This window comes from Lissotriton helveticus, chromosome 1_2 (assembly GCF_964261635.1).
Source record: "Lissotriton helveticus chromosome 1_2, aLisHel1.1, whole genome shotgun sequence".
Lineage (NCBI taxonomy): Eukaryota > Metazoa > Chordata > Amphibia > Caudata > Salamandridae > Lissotriton > Lissotriton helveticus.
The window spans coordinates 333,481,263-333,500,281 of record NC_136058.1 but is presented as its reverse complement, the minus strand read 5'-3'; the positions used below and the strand labels follow the sequence as shown (position 1 = coordinate 333,500,281).

Sequence of the window (19,019 nt, the reverse complement as noted above, 5' to 3'; positions counted from 1 at the left end):
TATGTAAAGGCCCTAGAGGCCCAAAATGACCTTGTGAGCTGAAGGTGCCCTGCAGGTGACGGCTGTTCCTCGTGGATTGGATGTAGTGCCTGGGAGGTCAGCAGGCCCTTCCTGGCAAACTAGCTATTCATTTTTTATTAAAATACCATATCATAAAGTCGGCCAAGGATATATCAAATTTACCTTTTCATTGTATTTGAGAGGAACTTCAGTCCTGGTCCGAAGTGAACAATTGCTGCAGCACTGCTGAGCTTAAGTGGCAAAGTCTGAAAGGAATATTTCTATCGGCATCCCCTATCAAACAAGATATTGCTATTTATTTTCATTAAAAAGGTGGGTGAGGCCTCAGCGAGATTTGAACTCGCGACCCCTGGTTTACAAGACCTGTGCTCTAACCCCTGAGCTATGGAGCCACGCACTGCTCTCATTGCTGCAGTAGCCTATATAATGGGCGAAGAGCACACACCTTTGGCAGAAATATCATTGTCGTTCATTGGGCGGAGAGTCAACAGGAGAGAGGATTGTGAGAGTCCGGGTGAGTCAAAGAAAGAAAACAGGATCTACAGGATGTTGAACTGCTGAGTCCAGAGACTGCTCCATCTCACTGCACAGTGTGAGTCACTCGCAAGACACACCTTGCTCCCTGCTGTGCACACTGGGAGCCGCCCCCCAGCTGCTGTTCTTTAATATTCACATTTAAGAGCATGGCAGGTGCAGGCAGAAGAAAGTGCAAGGCAGGTTAAACACCTATCCTACATGAAAGGACACGGCCTTCATAAAGTTGGTGCAACATTGTCATTTACACATTTTTATCTGCAGGAACCACGCCCACTAGGTGCTTTCCCGAGGCACCCCGGGATCTGGCTGGTAAGATTCATAATGTCCACTGATGGGAAGAGATCCGCTCGATGGGAGAAGCAGGTATAGACAGCAAGGAAATGGAAGACAACGGGGCATATTATCAACGGGTAGCGGTAAATATCGTAATTCGCGCTTAGCGCAAATTTGAATATCGCCGTCTATCGCTGGTTTATAACGACGAGTTAGCGCGTTATCTTCAACGTCTGACTCCAAGGCAATAAAAAAACCAGCGATAGCGGAAAAATGTGCGATTATCGCTGGGAATCCAGCGATAAAAGCACAGCGATAGACAAATCCTTGTAGATAGGGCAGGGTGGACTCATCCATACAATCCACCTCCCTTAGGATATAATGGCTAAGTCAGATTGTAAGGCGTTAAGAAACCAGCGATAAGCACGGTTAGCGCTACTTTTCATATCGTTACGCGGGTTTGCGGCACGATTGATGATAGGAGATAGTTGTGTTAGAGACATTTTCCAGGTTATTTTAGTAAGGTACGCCCACTTTGCATATAATTAGCGTTGCAAGGTTGGGCGTTATGAAAATGGGCGCTGAGGCAATGACTCACGCGCTAGCGTGTCCTTGCTGATAGTGCGACACAATTATCACTGCTTTTCACCCGAAAACGGACGCTAAAGCGGCGATAATTGTCTTGATAATATGCCCCAACGTTTACAAGATAGTGATGGAGCCTGTGTATGCATGTGGGGGCGGAGCCAGCGAGCGCCCTGGGCGAAATCAAGTGTGGGCCCTCTTGCTCCTCTCCTCTCTCCAAGGGTTTTCCCTTCTATCTTTTCTGAGTGCCATATATAACAGGAGCTGCTATTAGGCAGTGCTCAATTTTTAAAACTACATTCGTTAATTAATCAACATATGAACAAATGTGTGCAATTGCCCAAAATGTTTCTAAAGAGGTTGGGCACCATTGAGCCACCATCGCAGTGCTCGCTGTTCTCAGGGCTACCACCGGGCCAGCTTGGAAGCAATGTTAGCTGGGGAACCTACCTAATAGGATCTTGGGGAGGGGTGTTCACACTGAGAAAAAAAATCAACAAATTGTGACTTTTAGAGCACACTTGTGACATAAATGTTCAACAAAAATACAAAGGTTTGAAGGGGCGCAAAGGAAATATTCCCAAACCTTAGTGGTGCTCTACGGAAGGCCTTACACTGGCCATGGATGTTGGTACCCACCTCCCACTGTCACGTGGCTGCCACTGATCCGAATACACCGAGCATCCTTCACCGCTTTCAACCTGTTCTAGATCCAGAGAATGTAACTTAGTCTTAAAGGGGGAAGGTGGACATTTCACAATCTCTTGCTGTAGACAGGGGCCCTCACCGCTTACTTTCAGAACCGGAGCGAGCCTCTTTTAAATTTCTGTTTAGTAGATTAGATTTCTCGTAGTCTATTGATCAGCAAACCTACACCTTTCACAAACTTTGCAAACATTGGAATAGGGAAGTCTTACATTAAACAGAAACTTCTGTCTTGGGTGATGTAAAAGGGTGCGTCCACTTTTAAAAGCTTGTGTTAGGACTTAAGAATAGTATAAGAGAGAGAGAGCAAACGATACTGAGCATCCCAGCTTCAACCCACAGAATGCCAACTTATCTCTTCATCCTTCTGAGGGTGATAACATGCTTCCAAACACTTGGGGATCTCGCTTTCGCTCCCTTTGTGTCTCGCTCTCTCTTTCACCTTCTGTGTTTCTCTCTCTTTCGCCTCGTGTATCTCTCAGACAAAGTGCCTTAGCTTTAGTCAACTTGTCAGTATAAAGTTAAATGTTTGAATCGGTTGGTCGTTTGTAGGAAACATGATCCAAAAAGCTTGCGTTATTTTAATTTTGGACTTTTTCGCAGCAACGAACTTCATTTTTAGGCTTTGCACAAAATATTGTAAAAAGGATTGAAAAGAATTCTGAAGGGGACACCCGGATTTGAACCAGGGACCTCTTGATCTGCAGTCAAATGCTCTACCACTGAGCTATATCCCCTCCTGTTACAGCTCTCGACAATAACAAACATATTTGTTCTCAGTGGCCCTGCCTGTGCAACAGCTTTTAGTTTTACATTTCCGTCTTGTAGTTCGTTTTTTCCGCTCAGCTCTATCCTGAAGCCATTGGGGGGTTTTAGCCCTCAGCTGCAAACATGTCTCCTAGTTCTGTTCCGGTCCTTCACCTCTTTGGTGTACCTGACCTATACTCACCCGTCTTGTTCTTTATTTCACCACTGAGCTACGTGGCCCTGCTTCAAGGCGCGCCCAGAACACGATGACGTTTCACCCTCTGAATGCGGACAGTAAGCCTTCTTAAATAGGATGTTTGTGATTTTACCTCCGCGAGACGCCAATCGTTCTCAGGTAATGCGGTGAGAACCTGGAGCTCGCTTCCTCCTTCTCTCCGTGCCATCACCTCCATCCAGATCTTCAAAGCAGACCTCAAATCTCTTTTATTCCAAAGACACTTTCAGAACTAATTCCCTCCTTCTCAGACCCTGCCAGGAAGTTCTTTAGTCATTGTAAAATGTGTCATATTTATTCTTACTTTTGCTTGTACAGTCTGTGCATGCTGTGCTTGAGATTGTGTGCCTTTTGCCTGCGTTGCTCGGATTCTATGGCCTGCTATTTTTGTTTGTTCTATTCCTGCAACAGTTCTCTCATGTAACGTAACTTGTTCTATTGTACAGTGCTCTGACACCTTCGGGTAAAGTCAGCGCTTTATAAAAATGTATTAAATAAATAAATAAAATATATCCAACAGGAGGGGCAACGAGTGGTGTATGGGGGTTTGATGGGGGTGACTACAGCGGCCCATCCACAAACACTGCCAGTGAAACTAGGAGGTGCGCACGTCACCGCCGCCAGGTACATGTCACCGACGCCAGGGACACGTAATCACCGCCAGCGACACGTAATCACCACCGGAGGCACACGTCACCGCGGCTAGGTTCACGTTATCACCGCCGCAGGTACACGTACCCGGAGGACTCTACCAAGCGCATGATGAGGGATTATCAGAGTCCCACAGGGGGAGCGAGGGATGGACGCAATGGATGGGGGAGACGGGCTTGCGCCCTGCTCCCCCTGGGTCCCCCCTTTTCCTTGTATTAAGATCAAGCCCTAATGTACAACTTCTAGGCTAGAAACACTTTTAAAAGAGGCTAGCAAACAAAGGGCCTAATTTATGAAGGCCTTACGCCGCTGTTGCATCACCTTTTGTGGCGCTGCGGCATCCTAACAGATGCACCACTCTGAGCCCAATTTACAAAGTGACGCACCTAGGCAGATGCGTCACTTTGTAAGCCCCAGTGCCACATTATGCCAGTGTCAGGTATAATGTATGCAGGTTGGGCGTTCCCCTGTAAAAAAGGCTCACAGAATTGGCGAAGGCAAATCTACGAGACTTCACTGCACCACTTCTACCGGTTCACTGAGGCAAATCCTTATGCCTGCTTCACAGCAGGCATAAGGACTGACGCAGGTTCTTTTATATGGGACTCGCCCATGTGTAATGACACATTGCTGGAGTTGTGTCTGTTTTGCGACACACTCCGCCAATGCATCATTACTGCGCCACCAGATACGTCATGATTCCTGCCTTATCTGGTTAATCCTTGCGACATGGAGCGCCGTGCTGTAAACATGGCACATCCAAGTTGTCGCAAGGAGGGTGAAATGAAAAGTGTTTCATCGCTGTTTTCAACAAGCGAAGCAACACTTTTCATAAATGAGGCCCAAAATGCTCTCAGGTGAAAAGCCAAGAGTGGTTGAAAGTGTAGTGTAATCAGTACTCTTTTGCTTTCTAAAGCAGGGACATAGCATAGACCCCTGCACCCTGTTACACGTAGTGGGGCCCCCAAGCCTTAAGGGGTCCCCTACCCTTCAGGGAGGTGGGAGCTTAAAGCGGCAAGGTCTGCGGGGCCATAAGCCCATTGCTTTCGTGAGGCATGGTTCAAGCACTTTAGCACTGGTTAGAAGGGGTAAGGTGTGCAGAGTCCTAAGACCTGCAAAAATGAGATCAGCAAAAATAGCAGAGGTGAAGACAAAAAGTTTAGGGAAAGACCACCCTAAGTCTGACAGGTCTAACAGTTCCTTTAAAGGGCTTGGACATATCATATAATCAATTTGACAGTGACAGTTCTATTTGAAAGTCTCTTCACTGGCTGACATCTCACTAACGGCCTCAGTTCTGGACAGATTACAGTTCTAGAAAACAACGAACCACAACTTCAATCCCCAGAAGTCAGACTTTTTTCTCTTCTCGTTCAAGTCGTCATCCACACCAGACAAAGAATGGCTATGTTTTATTGCTACACCAAACAGCAACTCTACTATCTCTCGACACATCCTTAAGTTTCACAGTCGATAATGACTCTCTGCGCCATTTATTAAAAATGCACTTGGTAAAAGTGGTTGCAATTTACACACCGACTTTTACCAAACTCATTGGCAGGGCCGGACTGGGAACACAAACTGGCCCTGGCAATTGAGTCAGGCCGGCCACGGGGGGAGTGGAGGTGGGTGAGACACGTGTAAAACACTGTAGCCCCTTTTGTTACAGGGGGGCGAAATTGCAGATATGCTGCAAAACCACTCCCTGGTAACAAAGACAGCCTCCCGGGTCGAAAAACCATCCCCCACCCTGGTGGCCCACCAGGCAAATGCCCAGTGCCCGCTACGGCCAGTACCGACCTGCTCATTGGTATTTTTAACAAACTGACCAATGTCAATGAACATTTTTTTTTGCAACAAAGATGGGAGGAATAATTGTCTTCCACAACTTCCCTGTGGGTTATACTTTATGCTACTTATATGTAGTCTACTTTTAACCTTATGACCTCGTGCCTTCCTATGGTCACAGAGTCATGGTTGTCAGTACATAACTGTATGACTATCACTCTGAAATTTGCTCACAGGTCTAGGACTCTGACTTACAACAAGCTTGTTAGTGTGCTCTTTTGTCCTGAACAGTCTTTCACTTTGCATAGTACTCTATCATTGTCTGTCCGTTTGAATTTGTACAGGCCAGGCCGCGCGGAAAACCCCACACCTAGCATTGCCAAAGCCATGCACAGCAGGGTAGATCTCCATCCAAGGGGCACCATTTTATTAGTAACCACCATTTTGTTCTATGATCGAAGCTAAGCTTCTCCTTTGTACTGCTTGCCTCAGCAGAAAACTGCCTGGATGCATCTTTAGTTTGTATTCCTCCAATGCCTAGTTCCGCTGCACTAATGAATGTATCCTCTATTATGCATGCCTTTGCTGTTAGATAGGCTCCTTCCCACCTTCTAGAATGGCGGGCACAGGCAGAGTAACCTTGAGGAGATATAGAGTGTACCCGGTCCCAGGACCGTAGCTCATCCTTCGGTGCCTCCTTTGTTTGCCAAGTGCCTGGACTAGAATTTTCCAGCCTGGGCATGTTCTTAGGGATTTGGAAATGTATAATATCTTATGTTATGTTGTGCGGAGTCAGTCCCTCTGCCGCCATCTCAGGAGGCTGGTCAGACTGGGCTCCGCTGCAGCGCAATACCAATAAATAATTTCAGTTTATATTCTCTACTGTCGGACCGACTCTTCATTTTGTTTGGAAGGCTCAGAGGTGGTCACAAGTGAACCTATTCAGGTTGTTTCCTTTACATAGCACCAGGCCCGAGGCCATGCCTTGCAGCCAGCCCCACACTGTGCACAGCTGAATAGATAGACATGAGCAACAACATAGATCCCCTTTCTACTTTTCAACCATGAAAAGTGGTTCCAACAAGTGCCTTTGGTTTGTTTTGGATTTTTTAAACAGTTTTTTTATTTTTTATATTTAAAAATATTTTGGGAATTGAATTAAAAACAAGAATAGGGGTTTTAAAACAGGTATTCAATTTTTCTTTTTTAAACTACTTTTTGGAATCTTGCTTGTGCGCAGTCAAGAGATGGTCCCTGGTGGTGGTACTTTGCTCCTCTGCTGACAGGGATATACTGCAGTCCGTCCAATAGAGAGCAATTCATTGCTAGAGGCTGTTCCGATCACTGTTCAGGGCACCTGCAGCTAGGCAGGAGCAGTGTCACTGTGTTGCATGCTGGGAAGTAGAGCTCTGGGTGTGAAGGCTCCTTCTTCCTCATGCCTCTTCCTCATTGCACCATTGGTGTGCTTCGATATGCCAGAGGCACCAAAAGAATACTTCTTCGCAGTACATCTGGACAACTCCCTGTTGCGGAGGCTGCAGGACACCAGCTTCACTGGCACTTTCTTTTCACCTGGAGGAGGGGTGAAGGACTCCCAGAGGATGGATTGGGAGGTGCTGCTTAGGTCTTCTTACTGCTGCTGCACACCTGAGTGGTGTTCCTGTTTTTGTTCTCCCGGTATCATTGTTTGTGGCTCAGTTCCCAAGACATGTCTAAAGTAGGGAAAGAAGCAGCAGAGACTGGACAGGTTGTGTGTACTGAAAAGTGCCACTCTCTAATAAGAGTAAGATATTACACATGAACCGATAAGCCAAGGAGATGCTGTTTCTCTATCGCAAGTACCGCAATACTGTTTTTTATGTACCACGATATACGACACATGCAAATGGCAAACTTCCAACAAAACCCTCAAGAAACCTTTCTTACTAAAGCCCGTGAGGAAACCTTGAGACCTGAACTTTAAACAAACTCTGGGCCCGATTCACAAAAGTAATCTGAGACAAAATCCTAACTTAACGAATTCACAAAAGGCATTTAGGAATAGTAAAGTTAGGATTCTCACTTTACTACTCCTGAATGCCCTTTGTGAATACCGAAAGTTGTGAAATTAGGATTTTGTCTTAGTTTAGGAGTAGTAAAGTTAGGAATCCTAACTTTACTACTCCTAAGTGCCTTTTGTGAATACGGAAAGTTGTAAAGTTATGATTTTGTCTCAGATTACTTTTGTGAATTGAGCCCTATATTACTACCTCGTGAACACACGTTTGTTCTTCAAGATCTGGGTCCCTCTCATTGGTTCTATGAGTCTCGCTGGAGAACCGCAAAACCTACTGGAGGTCAACACAACAATAACATGAAAGCAGCCATTGAGGAGCCACTCAGGAGACACTACTCAAGAAAAGCCCACACCATTCGAAAACAATCTCAAATGATTTTCTGACCACCATTACTGGACTGGTGTTTACATGAACTTAATTTTCGTTCAACAAATAGGGTGACCGGGAACAGATGTCCCTTTTAGCACAGGCTATCCCAGTATAACTAACATGTACTCAGCTTAACACTACATGAAAATATGTTCTATTGCGCTGTGCTTGTGGAAAAATGAATGTACAGCACCATGTGTAAAAAGAGTCTTGAGCCTATAAAGCACCACCGCACTGGCATTAGTATTTCATGCAAAGGCAGGTCACAGTGTTTTCGAAGATCTGGCTTTGAGTGAAACTGGATATATGTTTGCATTATTTCTCCCTTGTCATGCCCCCTTCAATTAGATGATTGTGGGAGTGGAATTCTTGCATTTTAGCACTGTATATGCGTCGACTTGCAATCCAATGAAGATTTTGTGTGCATATGTTACTCAAGGCTGCCGTTTGCGCGGTGCAAGCACCCGTACAAATCTGAGCTTTTTGTTTGTGAGGGGTTGTTAAACACACACTTGATATGTTATGTTATGTTTTTTTAAGTCGAGCTTGGGCAGCGTGTGCGTTGCTCTGCGAGCCATAATGTATTGGGGAATGTACTTGAAGCTCCACCCACTCTCCGCCCATATTTGTCATTGGGTTGTGTCATTGTCCTTCTTAAATTATGGCTTCTGATTTGTTATTAGGCGTGTTTGTCCCTCCATACTACCACCTTTTCTTCATTTGTAACTTCCCCTGAGGACTGGCCCTTTAACTTCGGTTGTTACACCGTACGTCTTCTTTAGTCTGTAAGCACTGTTTTCTTTAAAGAGCTTCTCATACTGCAGGAGTGCAGTAGGGTCTCTTGTGCGCAGTTGTGACCGCGGCTTGTTTATTTAACTCGTAGCAAATGAGAAGCTCTTCAGGGGCCATGGGAGACAGAAGGGGGGAAACTCAGTGATGCCTTCAAACATTTAGAATGCAATAATGTTAATGTTAGTGGGTATTTATAAAGCGCACTTATACCGGGTGGCTTCATGGCGCTGACCAGAAAACAGAGTATGCTAAGCAGACCAACAGACAGCAGGCTATCCACTATCCCATGTTATATGCTTGCCGGAACAGCCAGGTCTTAAGAAGCTTCCTAAACTGCATAATGTCCCTGCAAGATCTAATTGCCAAAGGAAAAGAGTTCCAGAGTTGTGGCGCCAGTACCGCAAATCGGCGGCCACCTTGACGCACTTGTTTGAACTTTGGAACAGATAGCAGGGAGAGATGGGCTGATCGAAGGGTCCGATTGGGAACATATCTGGGTAATAGGTTATTAATAAATACAGGACTTTTGGCACGCAGGGCCTTAAACACAAGGCAGCCTGTTTTAAAAACACAGCGCTGGGAGATGGGGAGCCCGTGTAATTTTTCAAGCGCGGGGCTAATTGATTACCATCGGGGTTGTTGAATGACCAACCGAGCTGCCTGGTTTTGTACCAGCTGCAGGCTTTTGAACAGATAGAGTGGCATGCCCAGGTACACAGAATTCGCGTAATCCAGATGAGATGTAACAGTGGCAGTTATAATCCGGATCAGAGCATCCTGGGTAAAAAAGCGGGGAATTTTCCTGATCTTGCGCATCTGAAAGAAGCACTTCGAGATCACATTGCCTACCTGGGATTTCAGTGTAAGTTCCTTATCAAGAGAGACTCCCAGAGTTTTGGCCGGACTGGAGGGGGAAGGTGATGGACCCAACTCCACAGGCCAGTAATGTGGGCCCTAAAATTTATAACTGTCCCCGGTCAGAACAAGCTCTGTCTTACCCGGGTTCAATTTCAGATGGTTATAGTCCATCCACTGTTGTATATATAACGGTGTTTCCTGAAAATCCGCCACTGAGCGATAGGTCTCACATTAGCGAGAGTTTAAGCTATTGACATTGTAAATGACAGTACCTTTTATTTATGTTTTAAAAACCAAAACATAAATAAAAGGCTTTGGCATTTACAATGCCAATAGCTAAAACGTGTGTAAGTGCGAGACCTATTGCAGATGGTTGTTCTATAAGGCAGCTCACCAAGCGCTTGTCCTCTTGGTGTTTTGAGGTTTCATGGGTAGACGGAGAGTTGCAGTTATGGGGTGACCCAATGGAGGGAATTGACATTTTGACCCACCACCTAACTTTCACCAGCGTCACGGGGCGGATGGGTGCAGAACGCTGATGGTGCCATTCGGAACCTTGCCTGGTTTTGTCCTGAAACCCCGAAGACTGGATCTGTGAGTCATAACCTTATCTGAAAAACTGCATTCTTGTTCATCGGTTAACATTGCACAGCCTGAAAATTGCCCTAAGTGTCTACTTTTTAAAGTTAAAAGTACTTCTTATGAAAAACATACTTACCTTTTTACATATTTCTTGGTCTTAAAAGAAATCTTGAAAGAAGCGTATTTTGTATAAAATTGGTGTTGTTGTGCGTCATTTATTAATCACTGTGTGTATAACAAATGTCTTACACTCCTCTGTGTTAGGCATAAGGCTGCTCGGCCACTCTAACCACAAATAGAGCCCTTTGGGCTCCTGCTGATGCATAGTGATATCCGCTGGGCTGTGAGCATCTCTAAATTTGGTAGGCGTAGTAAAGGCAGTTACCGCCTCCACCACCCTGTCTGTCTTTACTCCGTCTGCTAAATCCTAAATGGCTCAGTGAGCAAAAAACAATGGCCTGGAATGCTAAACCAGGGATTACCAGTAGTTAGACTACTTGCAAGCACTCCTCCCATCACCTTTTGGGGGTTTGGTTGCCGGTAGCGTGCTTCAAACCTGAGACTGGCGTCGCTTTCCAAGCCTACTACTGCCAATCTTTGTGAATTTAAAAGTTGTAAATTTGCATCTATTCGAAGAGTACTTCTATGGGTGCAGATTTGATACTTTTTTGGTAAACTTGGTCAATAATTGGCATATTTGTATTTAGAAAGAATTTGCACAACGCAGCACAGGAGGCAAAGCTGCCTTGTGGCTTCACCTGAAGAGAGCAGGACTGAGCCATATCTTCACAGACATGGTGCAGTTCTGTTCTGGCTCTCTATGCGCTAGTGCTCTTCAGGCTGCCTAGTGCCAACCTGTCCTTAATTTGTAAAAACATAAGGGCCTGGGCTCTATTCAGGAGGCCACTGCAGCTGGCACTGCACATTGCCCCTGCCATGCTGCCAATGACAGTAACAACACCACTACTAAACATCACATTCCTACAAGTGTGACAATGCAGACTGTTCCGAGTCCCCAAACTATACATATGGCTTGGGCAGCAAGTAATATTAATTTTGATTGTATATTCAGGGACACTGGAATTATGGGGTAAGAGAGGCCCAAATTATGTGGCAGGATTGAGAAGTTATGTGGCAGGAAAAGGCAAATTATGCAGTGTAATGCGGTACATTTTAAAATAGCATTACTTCATTATTTACAACTTTTTACACTTGTTAACCCTCTTTTGGGCACTGGGCGCACCTCATTAGTGCCAGTGTTTCACCCAAAAATACCAATAAGCAACAGAAAGGTGACCATTCAACATTTGCAAAAGGCTTTCCTCTGCACAGCAACACGTGTTGCTGAGTTTGTAGTAACTTTTTAACCGTCTGAGCTAGAAACTATTTTTTGTACAAAAATGTGCAGATTATGCAGCAGATTATGGTTTATGTGACAAATGCTGAAAATCTATAATTATGTGAAAATCGCCACAGCCGCACAATCACATGATTCCAATAACCCTGTGTAAATTGAATGAATAATTGACAGTTGTTGTGATCATCTGTAATTTAGCCAGACAGGCCACCTGGTGGCAGACTGTTACAAGTGCAGGTGTTGACGGTTAAGTGCCAGCGCTGAGTGCTAGAAACCAAAGCTCAAATTAAACACTGTCGCCAATGCAAACACCCTTCCACCATTGTGCAAGGGTATCTGCCTTAAAGTCAGGATAGGTTATGTCCAGAAAGGGGTACCACCCTGCAACTAACCTTGGAGATTTTTTTTACTCTTTGTATGTGTGCTGCAGAATGCAGCACGCATGCAAAGAGGAAGTAACAAGGAGAAATACAGATATTTCTTGTCATTATGCAAGCCGCAGGGGGGCGCACCATTTTGGCAGTAAACAATGTCTTTAACTTTTGTAAATATGGGCTTACATTAAAGTCCATAGTTGGCTACACGAGAATGATAATGCGCCACCCATGGAACGCCTTCTGGTGCGCAGTAAGGCATGGCCTAGCAATGCGCTGCGTTCTGTTGCTTGTTCTTATAAAGCCATGCACATGATCCAATTGTGTGGCTTTGTAAATACCAAAAAGGATTTTGCATTGAGGCTGCATCAAAAAAGTGATGCGATCCGATGCACACTTTTTCTAAAACACGGCCTAGATATATTTATATTCCTTATCCAGAAAAAAGAACAAGTTAAAACCTCACAGTAAAATCGGGGTGATATGAAAACCGACACAGACATAAACAGACCTGACTGAGGGTCCTGAGACCCAGTGCTCAAGTCAAGAATGTATTTTTTGGGGGCTGTCAGACCCCAAACACCCCCTTGGACCTACTCCTCTTGCGAGGTTTGTGTTCTTGTGTTGCTGCGTTTAGTATTTGTGATCTCACTAACACTCTGTCCTTTGCCCTCTGCCCCCTTGGTTTTCGTTGTCAACCATTATTGTTGCTGGGATTCCTTTCTCCAAATACACCTTCCTATCAGTCTGTTGATGGTCACAGCTCAAAGACTGAAACGTTTGGCTACTGTACATTTCGGCCCAGGACCCAGACCTTTATATATATCTGTGAACTACCATTAGAATATATAAACAAGCATTTGCAATGCAATAGGTCTCGCATTTACGAGAGTTAGAGCTATTGGCATGGTAAATGACAATGCCTATTATTTAATCTTTTTTTTTAAACAGATTAATGCAAGCATTTGCAATGCAATAGGTCAAGCATTTGCGAGAGTTTAAGCTACTGGCATTGTAAATGACGATGTCTTTTATTTATCTGTTTTGATTATTAACACATAAATAAAAGGCATTGTCATTTAGAATGTCAATAGCGCAAACTCTTGTAAATGCAAGACCTATTTCATTTTAAAAAAGAGGCCGCCATTGTCCAGGGCTGCTTGGAAAGTGAAAGCGCAAATGGCGTGCTGAATGTTGCAGGAAAGCATGTCGTGCCTGCAGTTGGAGAAACTAATTAAAGGAAATAGTGTTTACATAGTAAGCCACATCATTTACCTTTACTTATCACACAAATCAGTCATCCCTGCCACATAATTTGGTCCTCCCGTGCCGCATGATTTTAGTGGCCCTAATTGAACATGAGCGTGTAAATGGAGTGTAGGATTCCGTGCATGTAATAGAAGTGTGACATCAATCGGATGTTGCCACGCCACTGCAAGGCCGAGGTGCCCACTGCGCCCCAGTTATGACTGGATTTTACTACATAACACGCAACACATGTCAAACAGGTCTCCTGGAACTCCAGATTCCATTATTCCCAATTCAACTATGTACACCAAATGCACCTCATCCCACATTGCCTACACCATATTTTCGATGGGGCGGCCAAACAATGTTGTTGGCAGTCGCTGGCTTCTACCACATGGTATTGTAATGTACAGTATAGCAAACCACTTGGGTGATGGTAATGACAGCCATGTCAGAGCTAGCAGGCCCCCAAATACCGTGCACACCCAAGCTCTGTTTACTAGGGGTTATGCCACGTCTCAAAGATGACCTACTACTGTGCAGATTCGTGGCCCTGGTGCTCATACTATCCAAAAGACACACAGTAATGTCTTGGAAAGCGAGTGCAGTACCTGACATGGGACTTTGGGCAAAAGACCTCTTGAAGTGGGCAAAGGCAGAAGCTGACACACTAACACTACTTAGACTGAAAAAGGGACGTGGACCCATAGGGCTAATGTGAGATGTACACACTGGGAAACTAGAAACCACAAGTAGTATTGTTTGAGGGATAGGACGTGTGGCGAGAGAGGGCACAGCCAATCAGACAGCCCTTTTCCACTGTAACTTCCCTGCAAGCTGTGGACTCGGGAGATGGAGATTTGACTTTGAGCCTCAGTCCACGCTCCAATAAATGGACTGCTGTTCACGTTCTTGTTTACATGGACGTCTGAATATTTGATCCCGCCGAAAGCATAATATCGCCCCAAAAAAACCTTTTCACAGACCCCGCACACATCATACTTGTTTTGCAATAAAAACTAAAATAAATATCTCAGAAGTTTGCTCACGCGCAACGATTTGGAAATCAGTAGCCCCACTGGTGGTTATGTTTTGAAAGTGCCTTTGTATGTCGAAGGAGTTAAACGAAAAGGTGCTGTCGGGAGTAAGATGAGGTGTAAAATCTGTCTTACCGGTGCGAAGGACGTACAATTGCATCCTCTTGAAGAGGGGCCGCATTGCTAGGTGGCCGCCTGCGTAGGCTTTAGAGGAATCCCCATGAAGCAGGATGTGACAGAACTGAAGCGGCAGCCCATGCCGTAGCGGTGGCATCAGCAGCGGCCCCAGACACTGTCCTCACAGGAAGTCAGGCATCCTTGCCCATGACATGGACGGGGCCTGTGACGCAGCCGGAAGAGGCTGGTGTGGCTCGTTCATGCGCGGCTCCCATGAGGAAGGGAGAGCCCCGCGGTAGCGGTGGAAGTCCTGAGAAGTCCGAGGCAAGTCAGTAGCAATAGATCTCGCTGGCAACAGCGATTTGCGCTGCGGTCACCAGGCGAGACCTAAAAAGGCATTACCATTTACAATGCCAATAGCTTAAACTCTTGCAAATGCGAGACCTATTACATTGCAAATGCACGCTATACATTTTTTTAAAGCGTTAGGAGAGAGCGTTTCTTGCCTGCAAAAACAGTCAGTGCAAAGCTATTCGAGAAAATAGTGCTCGGAGGATGTAATTAAAGCCTACCAAGTAACAACACACGTAACAGGGGGTGTCGCCACGAGAGGTTACAAAATGAGACAAGGTGGTACTAAGGAGGAACTACTAAGCCTTATGACAAATGAAGAGTCACGGTTTACAGCGGACAATGATACAAGCCAATGAAAAATATGGGCTGAGCTTCAAGTCTCTACCTCCCTACAGCATGCCTTGCAGAGCAGCTCCTGCGCTGCACGGGCTCGACCTAAAAATGTCACTGTGTTCAGGTAAAATAAAGAAATTAAATTTATGTAAAGGCCCTAGAGGCCCAAAACGACCTTGTGAATTGAAGGTGCCCTGCAGGTGTCAGCTGTTCCTCGTGGATTGGATGCAGTGCCTGGGAGGTCATCAGGCCCTTCCTGGCACAGTAGCTATTCATTTTTTTATTAAAATTCCACTTCATAAGGTCGTCCAGGGACATAACAAATGTACCTTTTCATTTTATTAGAGGAACTTAACCCCTTCGGTGCTGGTGACGGAACCGCTCCGTCACCAGCGTCGGTTGAGCTGTGCTCGTGACGGAGCGGTTCCGTCATGGCCCGCCCAGCTCGATAGAACGCTCATGCGCGGCGCGAATTCCGCGCCTGCGCTGAGCATTCTATTGAGCAGGGCGGGCCGTGACGGAACCGCTCCGTCACGAGCACAGCTCAACCGAGGCTCGTGACGGAGCGGCTCCGTCACGAGCATGCGGCCGCCGCGCAGCCGCGCAAATTCGTTAGCACTGCAGCGGAATAGCCGCCGCAGTGAAGTGGTTAAGTCCTGGTCCGAAGTAAACAATTGCTACCGCACTGCTGAGCTTAAGTGGCAAAGTCTGAAAGGAATATTTCTATCGACATCCCCTTTAAACAAGATATTGGTATTTATTTAATTAAAAAGGTGTGTGAGGCCCCTGCAAGATTTGAACTCCGGACCCCTGGTTTACAAGACCAGTGCTCTAACCCCTGAGCTATGGAGCCACGTGCTGCTCACAGTTGTACAGTAGCCTAAATAATGGACGAAGAACGCACACCTGTGCCAAGTATACCCATTATTGTTCTTCATTGGGCGGAGAGTCAATAGGAGAGAGGATTGTGCGAGTCCGGGTGAGTCAGAGAAAAAAAACAGGATCTACAGGATGTTGAACAGCTGAGTCGAGAGACTGCTCCATCTCACTGCACAGTGTGAGTCACTCACAAGACACACCTTGCTCCCTGCTGTGCACACTGGGATCCCAGCCCAGCTTTCGCCCGGTGTGTGTCTCTCTCTCTTTCGCCTTCTGTGTTTCTCTTTCAGACAAAGTGAACTTAATTTTAGTGAAATTGTCACTAAAAAGTTAAATGTTTGTCTCTTTTGCTCCTTTCTAGGACACATGATCCAACAAGCATTTACAATGCAACGGTCTCGCCTTTGCAAAAGTTAGAGCTAATGGCATTGTAATTGACAACATTTTTATTTATGGGCTGATTTTGAAAATAGATAAATAAATGGCATTGTCATTTACAATGCCAATAGCTTAATCTCTCGCAAATGCGAGACCTATTGCATTTGCACCCACACAGAGCAACACACAGAGCCACATGCACCCACACACAGACAGAACCACACACACACACACAGACAGAACCACACACACAGACAGAACCCCCCACACACACAGACAGAACCATACACACAGACAGAACCACACACACACAGAACCCCACACACACAGACAGAACCCCACACACACACAGACATAACCCCACATACAACCCCACACACACACAGACAGAACCCCACACACACACAGACAGAACCCCACACACAAACAGAGAGAACCCCACACACACACAGACAGAACCCCACACACATTCAACCCGGTCTCCTCTCTGTGCCAGAGCATGCTGATGAGGTGCTGACAGGCAGGTGCGTGGCCTACGTGTGAGAGAGGGGTCCAGAGGACTGCAGGGGGCGCTGAGGGGCTTAGTGTCCTGGAGATGATGGATTCCAGGCCCTTTTGTGCAATTACTGAAGGGGAGCCCAAATGAGAGCCTTAGTGCCATGGATGCTTATAACTTGCGTTGTGTGTGTGTTTTTTAAGATTATTTCGAGATATTTGGTTTTTGCTTATAGAATCGTATAGTGAAAGTCTCAGCCACAACAGGCAGTGGAGATTGAAAACTTTCTACATGACAAAGATTCAGGTCGAAAAAAAGGCAAATAGTGAGAATGCTTAACCCGATACAGGCGCTGGATACATAAGAAACCAAATAAAACCTTGATGTTCGCGGCATGGGCTAAAAGCTGGTTTTGCTAATCTCTGAGACTCGAGGGCTGACATATATAAACATCCTAACACTGGGGATCAGAGAAAGTGCACATCAAGGGGGCTTCCCAAAACAAGTTACTTGTGCTCCGAGGGGGTGAGGGGGCTAAAGCGAAGAGAGGCTCCCTGAGCGACGTCTGCTCCGAGGAGGTGGGGGGGGACACGTTGAAGCAAGGAAACCTCAGTGTGCAGGGTAGTGCCTGCAGAATTTCTTATCGTTAGACGTGGGGGGCGGCATCTGTTTCTAATTAGCATGGCTGCACTAAGGCATTAAGGGCAGTGCTGCTCTCTGAAAGAGGTGCTCTGAGTCTCCAGTGCGTAATTGAGCCTTACTGGCAGGGGGAGGGGTCCTCTCTAGTGAGAAACACATGAATACTTATGCGGAAGCACTTGGACGGGACCTCGGATCTAGTTGCCGGTAGACCAAACAAACTCTGCATTTCCGCAGCCTTACATTGGTTTAGCAAAACAATGTATTGTGTAGCTAAGCAGACATTGGCCTTCCATAGCACTGTGCAGTGACCGGACACCCCAATCCCAGGAAGAATTAATTAATAAGTCACAGCAACATAAAGAGAGCATCTTCAAGAACCACCTCCTGATATTTAGGCAGTTTTTCTACAGCGCCATGTTACCTTACGATCTCCACGGAGTTCTTATGTCTATTTCAAGCAATCCATAATAAATAAAGCAATGCACTACCTGGTTCGCAGAAATGTTGCCGCACATCACCCGACTGCTCTACTACGAGTTTACAGTAAATAAACATGTAGGCTCGTTTGAGGGACAGTCTCCCGAAGTGGTAACGTGGACTCCACCTTTGGCTGTAGGAAGCCCACAGGACACTGGGATGAGAGGTGCATGCATGTATGCGGTGCAGGCCCTCAGGGGACCCCTCCACCGGAGAGACCGCGGCATCACATCTCACCGAACTCTCGATACAGTGCTCACTGTGGACTTTTCACCGCACACGAAAAGAACAAGTACGGCTCGTACTTGAAATGGACGTGCCGTTCGCCGCTTGGGAAACCCAAAGGTACGCATCTCATGCTGGAAGCGTGAATCACCGCACCGTGCCCCTGTACGCCTCTCACGCTGGAAGCGTGAACAATTGAACTGTGCCCTGTACGCTGCGAACGTACGCCTGAAGCGTACGCCAGCGCCCGCAAGACATAGACAGCGGAAGAAAGACACGAACAGCGGGAGGGAGGACGGACAGCCGAATACAACAACGCCGGACGGGGACAAAGTTGGAAATGACGAAAAACACCCGTGAAAAAATAAAAATAAAAAAATAAACGCCCACCGCCGCATGACGTACGAAAAGGGGTGGGGTGAGTAAAAATTGCCGGAACGCCCACGAATCTGCTCCGGCAATGACGGACAGATTTCTCATCCAATGGCTGGCCTCCATTTATGGAGCTAGCCAATGGAAGAGCAGGCGGGACAAAGCCCCCGTACTGTTCTAACATAAGATTTCGCATGCGCGAACGCTGCTGCGCAGCGGACGCCAGGCGAAACCTAAAAAGCGTGTGTTCTTTTTCACATGAAAGAACTTCTGTTTAGGCAGATGCTTTGCAAAAAAATAATGTAAAAAATGGAAAAGGATTTTAAAATAACCACAGGGGACACCCGGATTTGAACCAGGGACCTCTTGATCTGCAGTCAAATGCTCTACCACTGAGCTATATCCCCAGCTGCTTTCATTGCTCCAGAACAAACAATGTATGTGTGCTCAGTGGCCCTGCCCGAGCAGTGACCTTTAGTTATACATTTCTGTCTTTCAGTTCGTTTTTTTCCGCTCAGCTCTATCTATCC

The 19,019-nt window shown here is 46.1% G+C and overlaps 3 non-coding genes across 3 annotated transcripts; all 3 read right to left on the bottom strand.

Annotated features, from left to right (window-relative positions):
• Positions 1-340: 340 nt before the first annotated feature.
• TRNAT-UGU (transfer RNA threonine (anticodon UGU)) lies at positions 341-413 on the bottom strand. Its single transcript has one exon. It is a non-coding gene; the product is annotated as a tRNA-Thr (tRNA).
• A 2,373-nt stretch (positions 414-2,786) lies between these two features.
• On the bottom strand, positions 2,787-2,858 carry TRNAC-GCA (transfer RNA cysteine (anticodon GCA)). Its single transcript has one exon. It is a non-coding gene; the product is annotated as a tRNA-Cys (tRNA).
• A 15,966-nt stretch (positions 2,859-18,824) lies between these two features.
• Positions 18,825-18,896, bottom strand: TRNAC-GCA (transfer RNA cysteine (anticodon GCA)). Its single transcript has one exon. It is a non-coding gene; the product is annotated as a tRNA-Cys (tRNA).
• Between the last annotated feature and the right edge of the window lie 123 nt (positions 18,897-19,019).